The sequence below is a fragment of the Ursus arctos genome, unplaced genomic scaffold, assembly GCF_023065955.2.
Source record: "Ursus arctos isolate Adak ecotype North America unplaced genomic scaffold, UrsArc2.0 scaffold_7, whole genome shotgun sequence".
NCBI classification, from domain to species: Eukaryota; Metazoa; Chordata; class Mammalia; order Carnivora; family Ursidae; genus Ursus; species Ursus arctos.
The window spans coordinates 59232164-59247095 of record NW_026623089.1 but is presented as its reverse complement, the minus strand read 5'-3'; the positions used below and the strand labels follow the sequence as shown (position 1 = coordinate 59247095).

Sequence of the window (14932 nt, the reverse complement as noted above, 5' to 3'; positions counted from 1 at the left end):
GACCTTGTGCCAGTCACATCTGGACGGCTTTACTGCTATTGCTTTTTCTTTTGACATCACTGGTTATTCTTTATTTTTAAAGTTTCCTTAAAGAGAACCAAATCCAATTTTAAAAATTGACACAAAATTGTTCATTAAACTTCCCTCTTACATCCTATTTTCCCATTTCATTCTGTGTCAAAATTACTCTCTACCCAGCAAAGGCCTTGATGCTTTGTGCTGAGCTGACTGACAAAGCATTATGATTTAAAAACTGATTTAAAAACCATCCTGTTCCTCTCTCCACAAAGCCCCAACCTTTGATCTTCTCTCAGGAGCAATTTCCAATCAGCCCTTTTTTCAAAGCTTGTAAATGTTTGGTATGCAGTCTTATCCAGGCTCTCTCCCTCCCCCCAAAGGAGAGGTTGAGACCTTCAATTCCCTACTGTCATTACCGGTCTATTGGAAGTCTTAGTGTAGGATTTGGTTTTCTATAGTGAAGGCGAAATCAAATATAGCAAACTTCATGCTCTGGCTGTGTTTACACACTTTAAAACTAAGTGGGGTTTTGGCAATTACCTAGTTCATTTGCGCTATGCAGGTGAAATCAGATTATTTCAGCACTTTTGATTATTATTATATTAGTCTGACCCTCTTTACCCAGAAACATTGTAAGCATGATTCAAATTAATCGGATAATTGCTGAGTCAACATTTTACCTTGTGATACAAACTTGTAAAGATTCTGGCATTCTAGAACAAAGAGAAGAAGGAATAACTTAGTTATCTAGGACTTTTAAATTTCTTTTTTTACTGCTCAGCTTTCCTTTAAGGCAAACCAAAAGGTAAAATCAACAATAGTAGGGCTACCTGGTTTGAATATGGGATGAAAATTTTGGAGCCTCGTCTTCTCATCCTTCTTACTCTGGGTATATTCCCCTGAGATGGAAAAAACACAGACTGTCAAGTCAGACAGACCCAAGTTCAAACCCTGACTCCTAAAAAATTATCCCAGCTCTGATTGATGCCTGCTGGCTTAGGCTAGAGCACAATGTATACTTTTATCTCAAGACTATTCATTTTTGCTAAAATATGTGACTTTTGAAAAAATAATTAGTATTGATGAATAACTTAGAGAAATGTTTCAATATTTCTGTGAATATTTGAATTTCCTTAGCTGGTATTTTATTCAAAGACCCAGATTCAGCCAATTCTACTTCCTAAAATCAAGTTATAGGGTCCTGAGTCAATAGGAATTTTAGAAATAAAGGACACAATACGTGTGTTTTGAATATACTTGTAGCTTGTCCTTGCTGAGGCCTCTCCTCAGGCAAGGTCTAGCCATACTGTGCATAATCTAGAAAATGTGTCAGATGACTATGTGACTTTCAAGATCATCTGTACATTACAGTCATCTGTAGACCAGAATTATTGGGATAAAGCGGTGTGACCTGCATGACTGTCAATTTAGAAAAATCAAGAGTTGATTCTCATGCACAGTCAGGATGAGAATTGCTGAATAAAGCTATTGAAAATTGGTCTTTTCATTTCGGTCATATTTAATGGATTCAGGTCCTGAAGAAATTATAAAACTGGATTATATTCATATAGATTGAATGGACACTGATAAGACCATGTGGTCCAGTTTTTCTGTCTTGAATACATATAGGATTTACCCAATTTCTTTAAATTCATAACATTAAAAACAATTGCTGTCATTTATTGAGCAACTACTCTGTGTTGGTACCATCATCATCATCATCATCATCATCAGTGCTAACATTCACTAAGCACTTGCTAAGATATTCTATATATAATTTTATCCAATTCTCACAAAACTCTATGCTGTAAGCATATAATCCCCCTTTTATTTATAGATTTTGAGAAAACAGTGGTGGGAAAGTCGAGGCTACTCATCCAAGGCTGCACAGGTCATGAGTGTATAGTTCTGGCCCATATCTTTATTTATTTATTTATTTGGCCCCATATCATTAGATAATACATCTCTAACTTTTGTAACAACCCTCCAAGGTAGGTATTTAATATGCTCTTATTTACAAATGAAAATAGGTAGCAGAGAATGTAAACAGTTAAGTAACAAGTATTAGATGCAACCTAAAGTTAAACTCAAATAATATTTATTTATTGTACATAAAAGAATATCTTTCTCTTCCCTCCTGTGAGGGTTTGAAGAGCCATACCCAAATAAAATTCTCCCCAAGTCAATGTTACTTTGAAAAGAAAAACCTAGTAAACACTGTGAGTTTAAAGGTTATAGATATCAAAATAATTGAAACACCTGGATGTGGGCTTTGGGGATTATAGAGAAGATGAGCATGGGAATCAGCCTATATCCCCTGCTTTAAATTTCACGGCCAACTTTATTTTGAATCTAAAAGTATGTTAAGCCATATAGTTCCCTGGGTTATTTACATTCTAGTCAGGGTGACTATTGAAGGATAGTATAATTACAGAGTACAATTTCCAAGCTGAATGAAATTGCTTGTTGTGTAATAGGTCTGCTGGGGACTGACCTCTGAAAATGCCAAAAACAAATACTTGTAAGTCATGATTAGAGATAATGATATACAACAGGCTGTGTTAATATATGAAGTGAGAGGTGGTCTTTAATTTGGATAGAATATTTTCTTCTGCTATTCGTCAAACTCAGAGAAAGGATCAGAGCAGAAGCACCTCTTCCTTTCTTTCCTATTTCTTAGCATAGTGCTAGAAATTTGCTACTTTTCCATCACCTTCATGAACTACATGAGGAGCAACTCTTTGGGCAGCAGGTTGAAACATAGGTATTCGCGGATGCTCAGCGTCTGTGAGATTTTATTGTCTGTCTGAGCAGAGAGCAGTTCTGCCAGCCAGTTTTTGCCTCAGTCAATTCTAATGTACCTTCCTCTGCCTCTCTGCTCCATTCCAGCAACCACCTACCATGTCTTAGTTCAGCTTCGTGAGTAGATTCAGTGAATGGTGGGCAGGGGGCTGAGGTGTGTATGACAGCATTAGATATTAGAGGCAACATATCAGCATGGGAGGGGTACCTGGGTGGCTCAGTTGGTTAAGTGTCTGCCTTTGGCTCAGGTCCTGATCCCAGGCTCCTGGGATTGAGGCCCACATCAGGCTCCTTGCTCAACGGGGAGCCTGCCTCTCCCCACTCCATCTGCCTCTGCCCCTGCTATCTCTCTCTCTGTCAAAAACATAAAGTCTTTAAAAAAAAAATAAAAATATCAGCATGGGGTATGTAATTAGAAGAAAAAGTTAGCAATAGCAAAGATGGTCCCATGTCTTCACTGATACTATTTTTCATCTCTGTATGAGATGAACTATTGTATACAATTAGTGCTTATCTGGCCCTCTCCCATGTGATCATCACTTTCAATAATATAAGTATATAATTTTATGTTGAAATGAGGAGATCTTCACTTTTCTAAATTCATTTTCATTTTGACATCAGCCTATAATTAATATGTATATTATATATATATAAATTATATATTTATAACTTACTTATAAATTATAAATAGAGTTAACAAGCCAAGGATTGAGAGAGAGAAAGAACATAAGCGGGGGTGGGGAGCAAAGGGAGTGGGAAAAGCAGACCCTGGGATCCCAGGATCATGTCCTGAGCGGAAGGCAGATGCTTAACTGACTGAGCCATCCAGGTGCCCCAACATCCATCTATAATTATATTCATCTTTGTCCTTTCATTATTTCATTCCAATCTGTAGGAAGGAAGGAAGGAAGGAAGAAGTTTCAAAGACTAAATTCCCAAAGCATTTTTTCTGGTTATCTATTGCCTTATAACAAACTATACCAATGATAGTTACTACATCTCATTGTTTTGTGGGCCGGTAATTTTGGCAGGGCTCAGCTGGATGAATTTCTTTCTGCTCCATGTGATGTCGACTGGAAGAGCTGGTTTGTTCTGGAGGGTGCAGGATGGGTTCACCCACGTGCCTAAAACCTTGGTGGGATGTCTAGAAGGCAGTTCTCAGCTGGCTGCTCTCCCTCTCCATGCAATCTCAGGGTCTCTCCACATGGTCTTTCTAGTAGGGTGGCTGGACTTCTTACATGGCAACTCACAGCTCCAAGAGACCAAGGTGGAAATGCCAGTTCTCTTAAATCCTAGCCTAGAATCTTTCAAAGCATAATTTTGCCATAGTCCACTGGTCAAAGCCACCAGAGATCAGCGCAGATTCAGGTGGAGAGGAAATAGACTCCACCTGTCTTTGGGAGGAATGTGAAAGAGTTTGCTGCCCACAGCATCCATTAATGATAAAACACGTACACGTGTTCTGTAGATGCTCAGGAACGTGACGGGGCAGGAAGGGAGTTGGATAACATGGACATCTTGCTCTATGCTTAAAGAGATTGTATTTTGGAAAGACACCAGAGATCATCTCGTCCTACTTCTCAATTTGGCAGATAAAGGAATTGGGTCATAAAACTTAAGAGATTTGTTCAGCAAACGGAATGAATTATGTGGGGAGCGAACTCAGGGCATTTGATTTCCAGTCCGGTGTTCCTCTACTGATTTACCTCATTGGCCGTGTTCTGTTAGTTTGTCGCCAGAGTGAAGCTGCCCATTTCCCTTTGTTCTCAATTTAAAAAGGAATTAATTTTGGTTTAGTTTATGGGATACATTCTCAGTTACAATAGAGACTAGGAAATAGGGGGAGTACTCTGCATATGCAGATTACTTCAGGAACCATAGTGTTAGATGGAGTATGTTTAAAGAGATAGGGGACGAAATCCTTGGCTTGTTAACTCTGAGTCCGAAGTCTTAGCTGTGAAGGAAGTCCTCAAATTCTTTTTTTTTTTAAACTTGTAGTAAAATACACCTACCATAAAATTTACCATCTTTACTGCTTTTAAGTGTACAGTTTCATAGTATGAAGTACATTTACAGTGTTGTACAATCTATCTCCAGAACTCTTTTCATCTTATGAAACTGACTCTATACTCATTGAACAGCAATTCCCCATCCCCCCTGCCCTGGACTCTGGCAACCACTCTTTTACTTCCCATCTCTATGAATGTGAGATTCTAGGTATCTCCTGTAAGTGGAATCATACAGGATTTATTGTGTTGTGACTGCCTTATTTCACTTAGCCTCAAGGTTCCTCAATATTACAGCATGTGTCTGAATTTCTTTCTTTTCTAAGGCTGAATAACATTCTATTGTATGTATATACCACATTTCGTTTATCCCCTCATCCCTCAGTGGACATTTAGGTTACTTTCTTTTCACCTTTAGGTTATTGTGAATAATGAGTGTACGAATATCTCTTTGAGATCCTGCTTTCAATTCTTTTGAATACAGGCCCAGAAGTAAGATTGTTGGATCATATGGTAGTTGTATTTTAAATTATTTTAGGAGTTGCCATACTGTGTTACATAGTAGAACCATAGTGCACCACTTCACATTCCCACCTAAAGTGGCACCCCCTGGGAGCTCCTGGGTGGCTCAGTCAGTTAAGTGGCTGCCTTTGGCTCAGGTCATGATCTCAGAGCCCCAGGATCGAGCCCTGCATCAGGCTCCCTGATCACTGGGGAGTTTGTTTGTCCCTCTCCCTCCGCCCCTCCCCCTGCTCATGCTCTCCCTCTCTCTCTCTCTCTCTCTCACTCTCTTTCTTGCTCTGCACGCTCTCTCTCTCTCTCAAATAAATAAAATCTGAAAAAAAAAAATAAGGTGGCACCACCATGCACCAGTTATATGAATTCATTATCTAAAGTAGCGCCTTCTGTGAGCCACTTTAGGGAAGGTCAGGAAAAGCCTTCCTGCATTCCAGTCAGGACATACATTAACTACCAACGGGCCTGGAGCACACAGGCTTGAGGGAGATCATTGTGTGGTCATGAAAAGATGGAGGGACAAAGATGGATAGAGTTAGTGTTGTCAGCACTCCTACAGTTTTCTTCTAAAAGTTTTGTAGTTTTGACCTTTTATTTAGGTCTTTGATACCATTTGAGTCCATTTTTGTATACTGTGTAAGATAAGGGTTCAACTTTATTCTTTTGCATGTGGATATTTCATTTTCCCCAAATTATTTGTTAAAGAGACTGTCTTTTCACCCCATTGAATGGTCTTGGCATCCTTGCTGAAGATCATTTGACTGTATATGTACAGGTTTATTTCTGGGCTATTCTGTTCCATTGGTTTATGTCTTTGTAGCAGTATCACACTGTTTTGATTACTGTAGCTTTGTGATAAGTTTTGAAATCGGAAGTGTGAGGCTTCTAATTTTCTTCTTTTTCGAGATTGTGTTGGTTACTTAGTATCCCTTTAGATTCCATATGACTTTTAGGATGGATTTTTTTCTATTTCTGCCAACACTGTTGGGAATTTGATAGGGATTGCTTTAAATCCATAGATTGCTTTGGATATTATTGAATCTTAAATATGTTATGTCTTCCAATCCATGAACACAAGATGTCCTTCCACTTATTTGTGCTGACTTTTTTTTTTTTAATAAAGATTTTATTTATTTATTTGACAGAGACAGCCAGTGAGAGAGGGAACACAAGCAGGGGGAGTGGGAGAGGAAGAAGCAGTCTCATAGTGAAGGAACCTGATGTGGGGCTCGATCCCAAAACTCTGGGATCACGCCCTGAGCCGAAGGCAGACGCTTAATGACTGCACCACCCAGGTGCCCCCCCCGCCATGTGCTGACTTTTTAACATAAACAAAGAAAAAAAATGGCAGCTGCTGTATACTGGAAGGAAATTCAATGGTTTTTACTTTCTGCCTTAGTGAAAAGCAGTATTTAAAGTACTAAAATTAAATGTCTGTTAACTTTATTCGATGGTTAAAATAAAAACATTGTATATTAAGCTGTATTTTAAAAATATTTCCCATTAGAGACAACTTTTGAAATGTATAAACATCTATTCCTAGGAAATAAGTATTATCTCTTCCTTGGCATTTTCTGTAGTTCCGAAACTATCCATAAATTAACATTCTGGGACTTACCCTGATATAGTCGTAAATGGTGTTCACTAGAAGACTACAAACACTTTGAGAAAGAGAACAATTTCTCTTTTACCTTAGTGTTTTCCCCCGTACTCATCAAATATTTCTAGGCTACTGGTACCAAGAGGTCAAATGATATTAAGTGCCGACTACCTAATCATACCAGCAAACAATCTTTAATTATCTCACCCAGTTCCAACAGAAGGGCTTAAACTTGTCTTAACCTCTGATTCAGGGCAAATATTTATTATTTATTTATTTATTTATTTATTTATTAATTTAAATTTTATCTGGTTAACATACAGTGCAATATTGGTTTCTGGAGTAGAATTCAGTGATTCATCACTTACATACAACACCCAATGCTCATCACTAAAAGTTCCCTCCTTAATACCCATCATGCATCTCTCCCATTCCCCCACCCACATCCCTCCATCAGTCCTCAGTTTTCTATTGTTAAGAGTCTCTTAGGGTTTATTTCCTTCTCTCCCTCCCCCTACCCCTTCCCATATGTTCATCTGTTTTCTTTCTTAAATTCCACATGTGAGTGAAATCATATGGTATTTGTCTTTCTCTGACTGACTTATTTGCTTAGCATTATACTCGCTAGCTCATCCATGTCATTGCAAATGGCAAGATTTCATTCTTTTTGATGGCTGAGTAATATTCCAGTGTGTGTGTGTGTGTGTGTGTGTGTGTGTGTGTGTGTGTGTGTGTACACACACATATGTATATATATACCATATTTTCTTTATCCATTCATCAGTCAATGGACATTTGGGCTCTTTCCACAGTTTGGCTATTGTTAATAATGCTCCTATAAACATCAGGGTGTCTGTACCCCTTCAAATCTGTATTTTTGTATCCTATACCTAGTAGTGCAATTGCTGGGTCATAGTGTAGTTCTACTTTTAAGTTTCTGAGGAACCTCCATAATGTTCTCCAGAGTGGCTGCATGAGTTTGCATTCTCAGGGCAAATTTTTAAGTGGCCACTTCAGCATTTCTTCTATATTCTGGGGAGTCCTGATGGATTATCACTCACCATTCTTGGCCTACACTCTGAAGGCCAATGAGTATATGTGTCAGTAGTAATTCTATTCACCTCTACTCAAAAATAGAGTACGTTGCAAGAATGTTGCATGTTGCCCTTTGGTTTTGAAGGGGATATTTTTTTAAGTGCCAGAACTGTTTACTTTACTTTTAAATAATTTAAGCACTATTATAAGACACAAAGTGGTTTAAAGAATTTTTTTTCAGGGTGCCTGGGTGGCTCATTCAGTTAAGTGTTTGCCTTCGGCTCTGGTCATGATACTGGGGTCCTGGGATCGAGCCCTGCGTCAGGCTCCCTGCTCATGTCCCCTGCCCCCCTCACCCCACTCATGCTCTCTCTTTCTCTCTCTCAAATAAATTAATAAAAATCTTTAAAAAACAAGGATCTTTTTCATGTTATCTTTCTAGGGAGATGCATGAATGCTTTTGAGTTATTATGGATACAAATGATACCAGTGTGTTAAAAAGACCAGGCAAACAGGAAGTTTGAGATGAAGAAAGATGTAGCTCTCTAGCAGATGCCCTTGTAGTTTATCATAAATTAATAATAGAAAAAAACAACAAAACAAATTCAACTTCCATATTAGTTATATCCTAGAAATTCTTTGGAGACTATTTTTTCTTCCTGTTTTTGCCAAAATTCTCTTCTCATTGCATCATGTAATACCATCAGGGTAGAACACAGAATTTTTGAATCCCTCTTCTTATATAAACTTGAGGAAGCACAACTGCCCTCTTAAGATTCTCAAGAAGGCATTTTGACAGCTTTACCAAATAATCAATATAATACATAAATGGCACTAGTGAAGTGCTACTCTCCTTTCCATTGCCTAGAGACACCCTAAGTGTGAAACTCAATTTTTCTGATACCTACTGTTCAACTAGAAGAGGTGTGGCCATCTTCAAATTGTTAAAGGAAATGTCTGTTGGAAAATGTGTTGAAAACAATGTTATAGGATAGTTGCACCTGCCTTTATATAGAAGTCCAATGCCCTAAATCATATTTTGGTATTATCAACCTTAAGAAGAACACTTCTGAAATACTTTTCATTTCTCTTATTTTGCGCTGGCGGCACTCACATACTTTTAAGGAATGGAATACCTTGAAATTTTAGGCTCTTTAGTAAACAATTGATGAGAAGGAATGTGGGGTGAAGAGCACCCAAAAGGGAGGATACAGAAGTGGCCAGTGAAACAAAGGGCTCATTCTGGATGGGACAGAATTGAAGAGCAGAGGCATTTTCACCACCTGCAGAAAAACCACTATTCTGCAGCTCAGTCTGAATATCTATTTTCTCACCAGGATGAATACTCTGAGCTTTTCCTCTAGTTTCTACAACTCCTCTCACTTAGAGGAATTGAGTCAGGTTCATGAAGGGATGAGTACAGAGAGGTAAATTTGTTTTATCACAGGTTCTAGCCCCAGTAACGTCATAGCAACACTCCGAAAGTTTGTGTTGAGAAGAGTTTCTAAGTAATGTCCAGACTCATGGTAATGAGTGCGGTGTGGCTGACTAATGATATCTGTATGCGTGGGGGAGGGTGGAGAGGTATTATGAATGAAGGTATTTGCTGTTCTTGGTTCAGGGTACCATGTTAGGAGTTTAAGTACCATGGGAGGAAAGAGCAAAGTCCATCGAGAGTGTGTATATATATATATACACACACAAACACATATATTTCCTAGAGAATTTAAATATATCTCTCCTCAGTATGTTTCAACACTTGCTATCTATTTAGGGAGGTTGAATTTTGCCTATTTAATTTTTAAGCCCTGAGGCAAAACATTTAAAAATGCATTTATTTATCCCTAAAAACCACTTGGTTTCATTTTCTTCTGTAGAGAGAGTACAAAGCAGACTGTGATGAAAAACCTTTGGTACAAACAGCCTGTTTTATATATATTTACAAGTCCATTCAGAATGAAGCACGTACTATGAATGATTGTACTAAGTTTCATTTTTTTTTTAAGGACGAATCCTTATTTCCACATAATTAAATCTAATGACTTTTAATCGCAGTCCTTCTAAATATCAAAGAATTACCTGCGCCTTGCAGTTCTTGAACTTTTTTGAAATTGCCCTTTTAAAAAGGATCACGGGTGGCCGCTGGAAGGTTTTCTTCTCGATTTACAAGTCAGGCATAGATTTAAGGAGAGTGTAATTACCAGATACAATCCCTAAACAGAATTGAATTGCTTCCTGGATGCCAAGCTTGTTGCAGACTGACCTTCAACGGGAACAAAACAACACTGCAGCTCTGTGTCCTTGTTAGATTTCAGCAGGATCCAATTTTCTTCTTCTTCTTCTTCTGGGCAGAAGTGGGAATCAGAAAGCCGGTGTTGCCTGTCCTTTAGTAATTTTCATCTACTTGGTCAGAGGACCAGAAATCCCACTTATCATTGCTCTTCCTAAAAAAAACAAAAGAAAACTTAGTAAAAGAGCAATTCTGGAAGATCCACAATAAATCACTTGTTCTGGAAATTGAACCAGTGCAACAGCCTCTTAATCAACCACCTACTTGTTCTTCTCTGAAGAAAACAAAGATCATTTATTGTCTCTGAGGTCACAGTGGGAGGTTGACCACGGAAAACCCTAAATCAGGAAATAGGGTTCCCTCTCCCAGGTTAGTTCATATTCCAGAAATGGTCACATCTGATTCCTCTACTTCGCTTTACAAAATAAGATTTCTTCCATGACATGTTTTGTTGTTTTGTTCCCCCTCACCAATCATTACTTATAATAAGCATTAGGTAGTTATACCCGTTCTTTTTTCTGAAGTGGAGCATTTTGTTATATTTAACATCCTAATTAGTTTTTGGATAATTAGCTGGCTGGGTGGGCAGAAAACTTCTATAAGAATCTGTTGGCTGGTAGGATTTTCAGGCCAGCACTTTTAACTGCCTACACACACACACACACACACACACACACACACACACACTCCCGACACATGCATGCTTGCATGTACGTGCATACACACAATCCCCTGGATTCCTTCATATTGTACAAAAGAGCTAAAATAAAATATACTGCCCACCAATATCCAGGCTCCTAGTTGCTATTCTGAGGCAGAGAATGAGGGCAGGCGAGGCGTTTGTAGGCATCGGATTAGAGGATGTGCATTTCCCTGTCCTTTCTTGATTTTCGTCGTCCCCGCGTAACTCCTTCACCTGCCCACCCACTTCTCCGCCACTGCACCCCCATGTCATTCCACGCATCCTTAATAAAAGTAATTGACTTTGTTCTTTGTGAATAATTGTTTTCACTCTGTTTTATAAACACACAGGCATACACACTCTTCAGAGCGTTTTTTTTTTTTTCCTTTTAACTGGCAGTGCACATGACAAAATGTGAGGCATGTGATAGGCAGCCAGCCACCTGTGAGGATCATCTTTAAACAGATGGTGCAGTAGAAAATTAGTCCAAATGTAGACATCACAACATAACCCTGGAAAACATTCACAGATGTGGATTATGACAATTCAGATGACCCTGACCCATTGGTCATTTGGTTCTGGTCAGAGTGAAATGATTTGCCTTGTGACAACGCAAAAAATTAGCCACTTTATATTTTGGGAATGAAAGGTGGCCCTTAAGATTAGAAAGGAGCCTTTTCTGCAAACCCCGACTGTCTCATCCTTTCTGGCACTTGCGTTTTTTTCTCTTGGCAACAGTCTATTCCTCACTGGCCTTTGTAACAGACGAATGAGACTTTTGTCGTCCTGGCGTCTGTCCACCTGTCCCAGCCCCGCCTCTCCCCACCTGGTCTGAAGCAGGTCATGCTTCACTGGGTTGAAGCGCTCTCCAAATGAGCTGCGCTGTTCTTGCCTTCCCCGCGCCTTTGCAGATGCAGTTTGCATTCTGGGATGCCTTTCCTGCCTTGCTCCGTTGGAAAATTCCCAGTTACTCATTTAAATGCACCTTGTGTGCTACTTCTGTGAAGATTTTCCAGATACACTTACCCACCTAAACCAGCAAGGCAGAATGAAGAACTTTTGTCTTCCCACAGTCTCTATCCCACGGAACTGAAATTGTTCTTAGGCCCACCGCCTTTCCTACACCATTGACTCTGAGAGGGAAACATCTTACCGTCAATCATCCGCAGCATCTGTGACAGTGTAACATAATAGGTGGTCCACAAACAGCTGTGGAATGAAAGTTAGAGATGATGTCATATCTGTGCAGATTTAAATTTCTTGTGGGTCAAGACCATGGTTTGTTTAATTCTCCTTTATATGAACCAGCATACTGACCTTAACATAAGTACCTAATTAATGTTGTTGCATTAGTTGTGAGGGAGTGGCAAAAAGTGGCTCAGGAGTCAAGAGCATAGGGTTCTATCCCTTCTTTGACAATAATTCCATAGGCAAGCCAGGATACGTGATAGAACTTTTCTGAACATCAGTGTCCTTTTATGAAAAATGGAGAGTGACCATATATTTCCTATTTACCTTACAGGCCTTGTATGAAGATCAAACACATTTTCTAAGTTGGGAAGGGCTTTGTAGCGAGAGGCAGTATGGTATAATGAGAATGAGATCATGCTATGGAATCAAACTGACTCCCTTACTTTTTGGCTGTGTGATCTTGTTAATGTCTCTGACCCTCAATTCTCCCATCTGTAAAATGGGGATAATGATAGTATCTACTGCATGAGATTGTTGTGGAGTAATTTGTGTAAAGCATCTAGCACAGTAACTTTAAATAGTAAGTCCTAACAAAGGCTAGTTTTTTTAAGAATTATAACTTAACAATTTAATAAATATAAGATGTTATTAATACTTATTGATGAATTATTGTTCTTCCTTTAAGACCAATAAGGAGGGCCTCCCAGATCTGGAAAAGAGAATGCCCTACTCTCTCTTTCCCTTTCACAGCCTCTCCTCCGGCCAGCTTTAGACTCTGTTGTCACAAGCAAGATCGTTCACAGCAGATGACCTAGCCAATTCCCTTTCCAGAGTGGGGCAAGCCATGTGGACAGGAGAGTCTCCAGCTCTGCCCAGTTTTCTTCCCTCAGAAATATCCCACTTAGGAGTTGAGAGCCCTATGACATGTAGGAAACATATTTAGACAATTCCCACGAATGGTCTAGTCTACTTCAATGTGCTGTTTCTTGCCATCTCTGACCCCAGACAACTGCCCTAGGCAGCTCTGACTGGTAAATTTTCTAGGATTTTTTCCCCCCACTTTCCCCAAGCTAGGAAACAGCTTTTTTCCTTGTTAAATTAATCCAAAGCAAAATTAATATATCTTGATCACAAGACTTGAGGATAACGTAAGGCAATTGCAAAAAGAAAACATGAAATTCATTAGTCTGAAGATTTACTTGATATGACCCTTCACAAGAGTCCTTTACAGGCCATCTGCCTCCTAAACCCTGGCCTAGGAGAAAGGTGTCATTTCCCTCTTTCAGATAGGAGATGCTTTGATCATGTCCCCACCGCTCCTTGGAGTTTAGGCTTCTGTTTCTCCGGACAAGTTAGACTATAAGCCTGCATATCATCCGCACTGCCCTCATCTCGACCTGTAAGCTGTTCAGCAGTGCTCTCTCCAAAACCTGCATCATTCAGTCTTAAAGACTGCCATGTGTGACACATTAGTCTAAATTTGTATTTTGGGGGAAAAAAAGGCTCAGCAAATCACGGTTCTTCCAAATATATCCCTACTTTCTATCTCTGGGTGAAATACACATCTACCTGTCTAAAATGCCTTACTCAAAGTTGTTTATTTTAAAAGAAGGGGGGGATGGGGCCCCTGGGTAGTTCAGTTAGGTAAGCCTCCGAGTCTTAATCTCAGGTCTTGATCTCTGGGTCGTGAGTTCAAACCCCACGCTGGGCCTGGAGCCTACTTAAAAAAAAATTAAAAGAACGGGAGGGACTTAACCTAGAGGACACATTCTAGCTTACTTCTAAGTAGACGCTCCTTGTGACCACTTTACTCTCTCTATCACTTTGAAATCAAGATTCAGAATCCATCCCCAGAAACAGAAAAACGTTCTGGGAGCTTTAAAAGGGCATCTTGTCATTCCTTTATTCCTCTATGGGAAACGAAATTTTACTATAAAAAACCAGGGACAGTATTAAGCAATTAAAACCGTCGTCTAATTCGGAGTAAAAACCAAGCTCAGTACCAATTATTTCCTCGTGTGTTTTTGATTGGCAATGATTTTAGATGGTCCTTATATGGAAAAAAAATGGCCTAAGGAGTGTATTCAAACACCTTTGCCATTTTAATATACCCAATAACAGGAAGGGCTTAGATACAGCCTTTTCTCTGGTATTTCGGGGAGTTTTTTAAACAAGACATATTGGGAAAGCTGAAAATAATGGGACCTGTCAATAAAAACTGTTGCTTCCCAAAGTTTATTGTCAGGGAAAGACGGAAAATTAGTAGTGTAAGATGTGAATTGCCAGTGGATGAGAATGAACTCCGGTCAGAAGAGGGAAGAGAGGGTAGTGGGAGGAGGGGCTTGGATCTGAATCCTGGCTCTTCCACTTAACTAGCTGTGGGTCCTGGAGAAAGTTATTTAACCTCTCCTTGCCTAAATTACCTCCTCTATGAAATGAGGATAATGGAAGTAACTGCATTACAGGCTTGTGATGAGATTTAAGACAGAAGGGTTACATAAAGATGATATATTTGCTGGCACGATGCCCGGCACGAACCTCAATGCTCAAGACGCGTAGCTCTTCTTGACATCATTATTGCTGCTGCTGTTATTAGGATAACAAAAAACCAGGCCCAAAGGAAAAGAAACTCACTGCTCTGGCTGGTCAGACACTCTTCGTTTCCATGATCCTTCCCAATCGAGTTCTACTCAAATATCACATGGATGGAGTGTTCTGAATGGGGTTCAAAACAATTCCTGCTTTGGAGGAATATGCCTCCGCCTAGAATGCTGGAAAACAAAACAAAATAG

At 39.4% G+C, this 14932-nt stretch overlaps 1 pseudogene; it reads right to left on the bottom strand.

Moving 5' to 3' along the window:
• The window catches only part of LOC113259288 (prothymosin alpha-like), a 62245-nt pseudogene extending 48635 nt beyond the window's left edge, over window positions 1-13610 (bottom strand).
• Between the last annotated feature and the right edge of the window lie 1322 nt (window positions 13611-14932).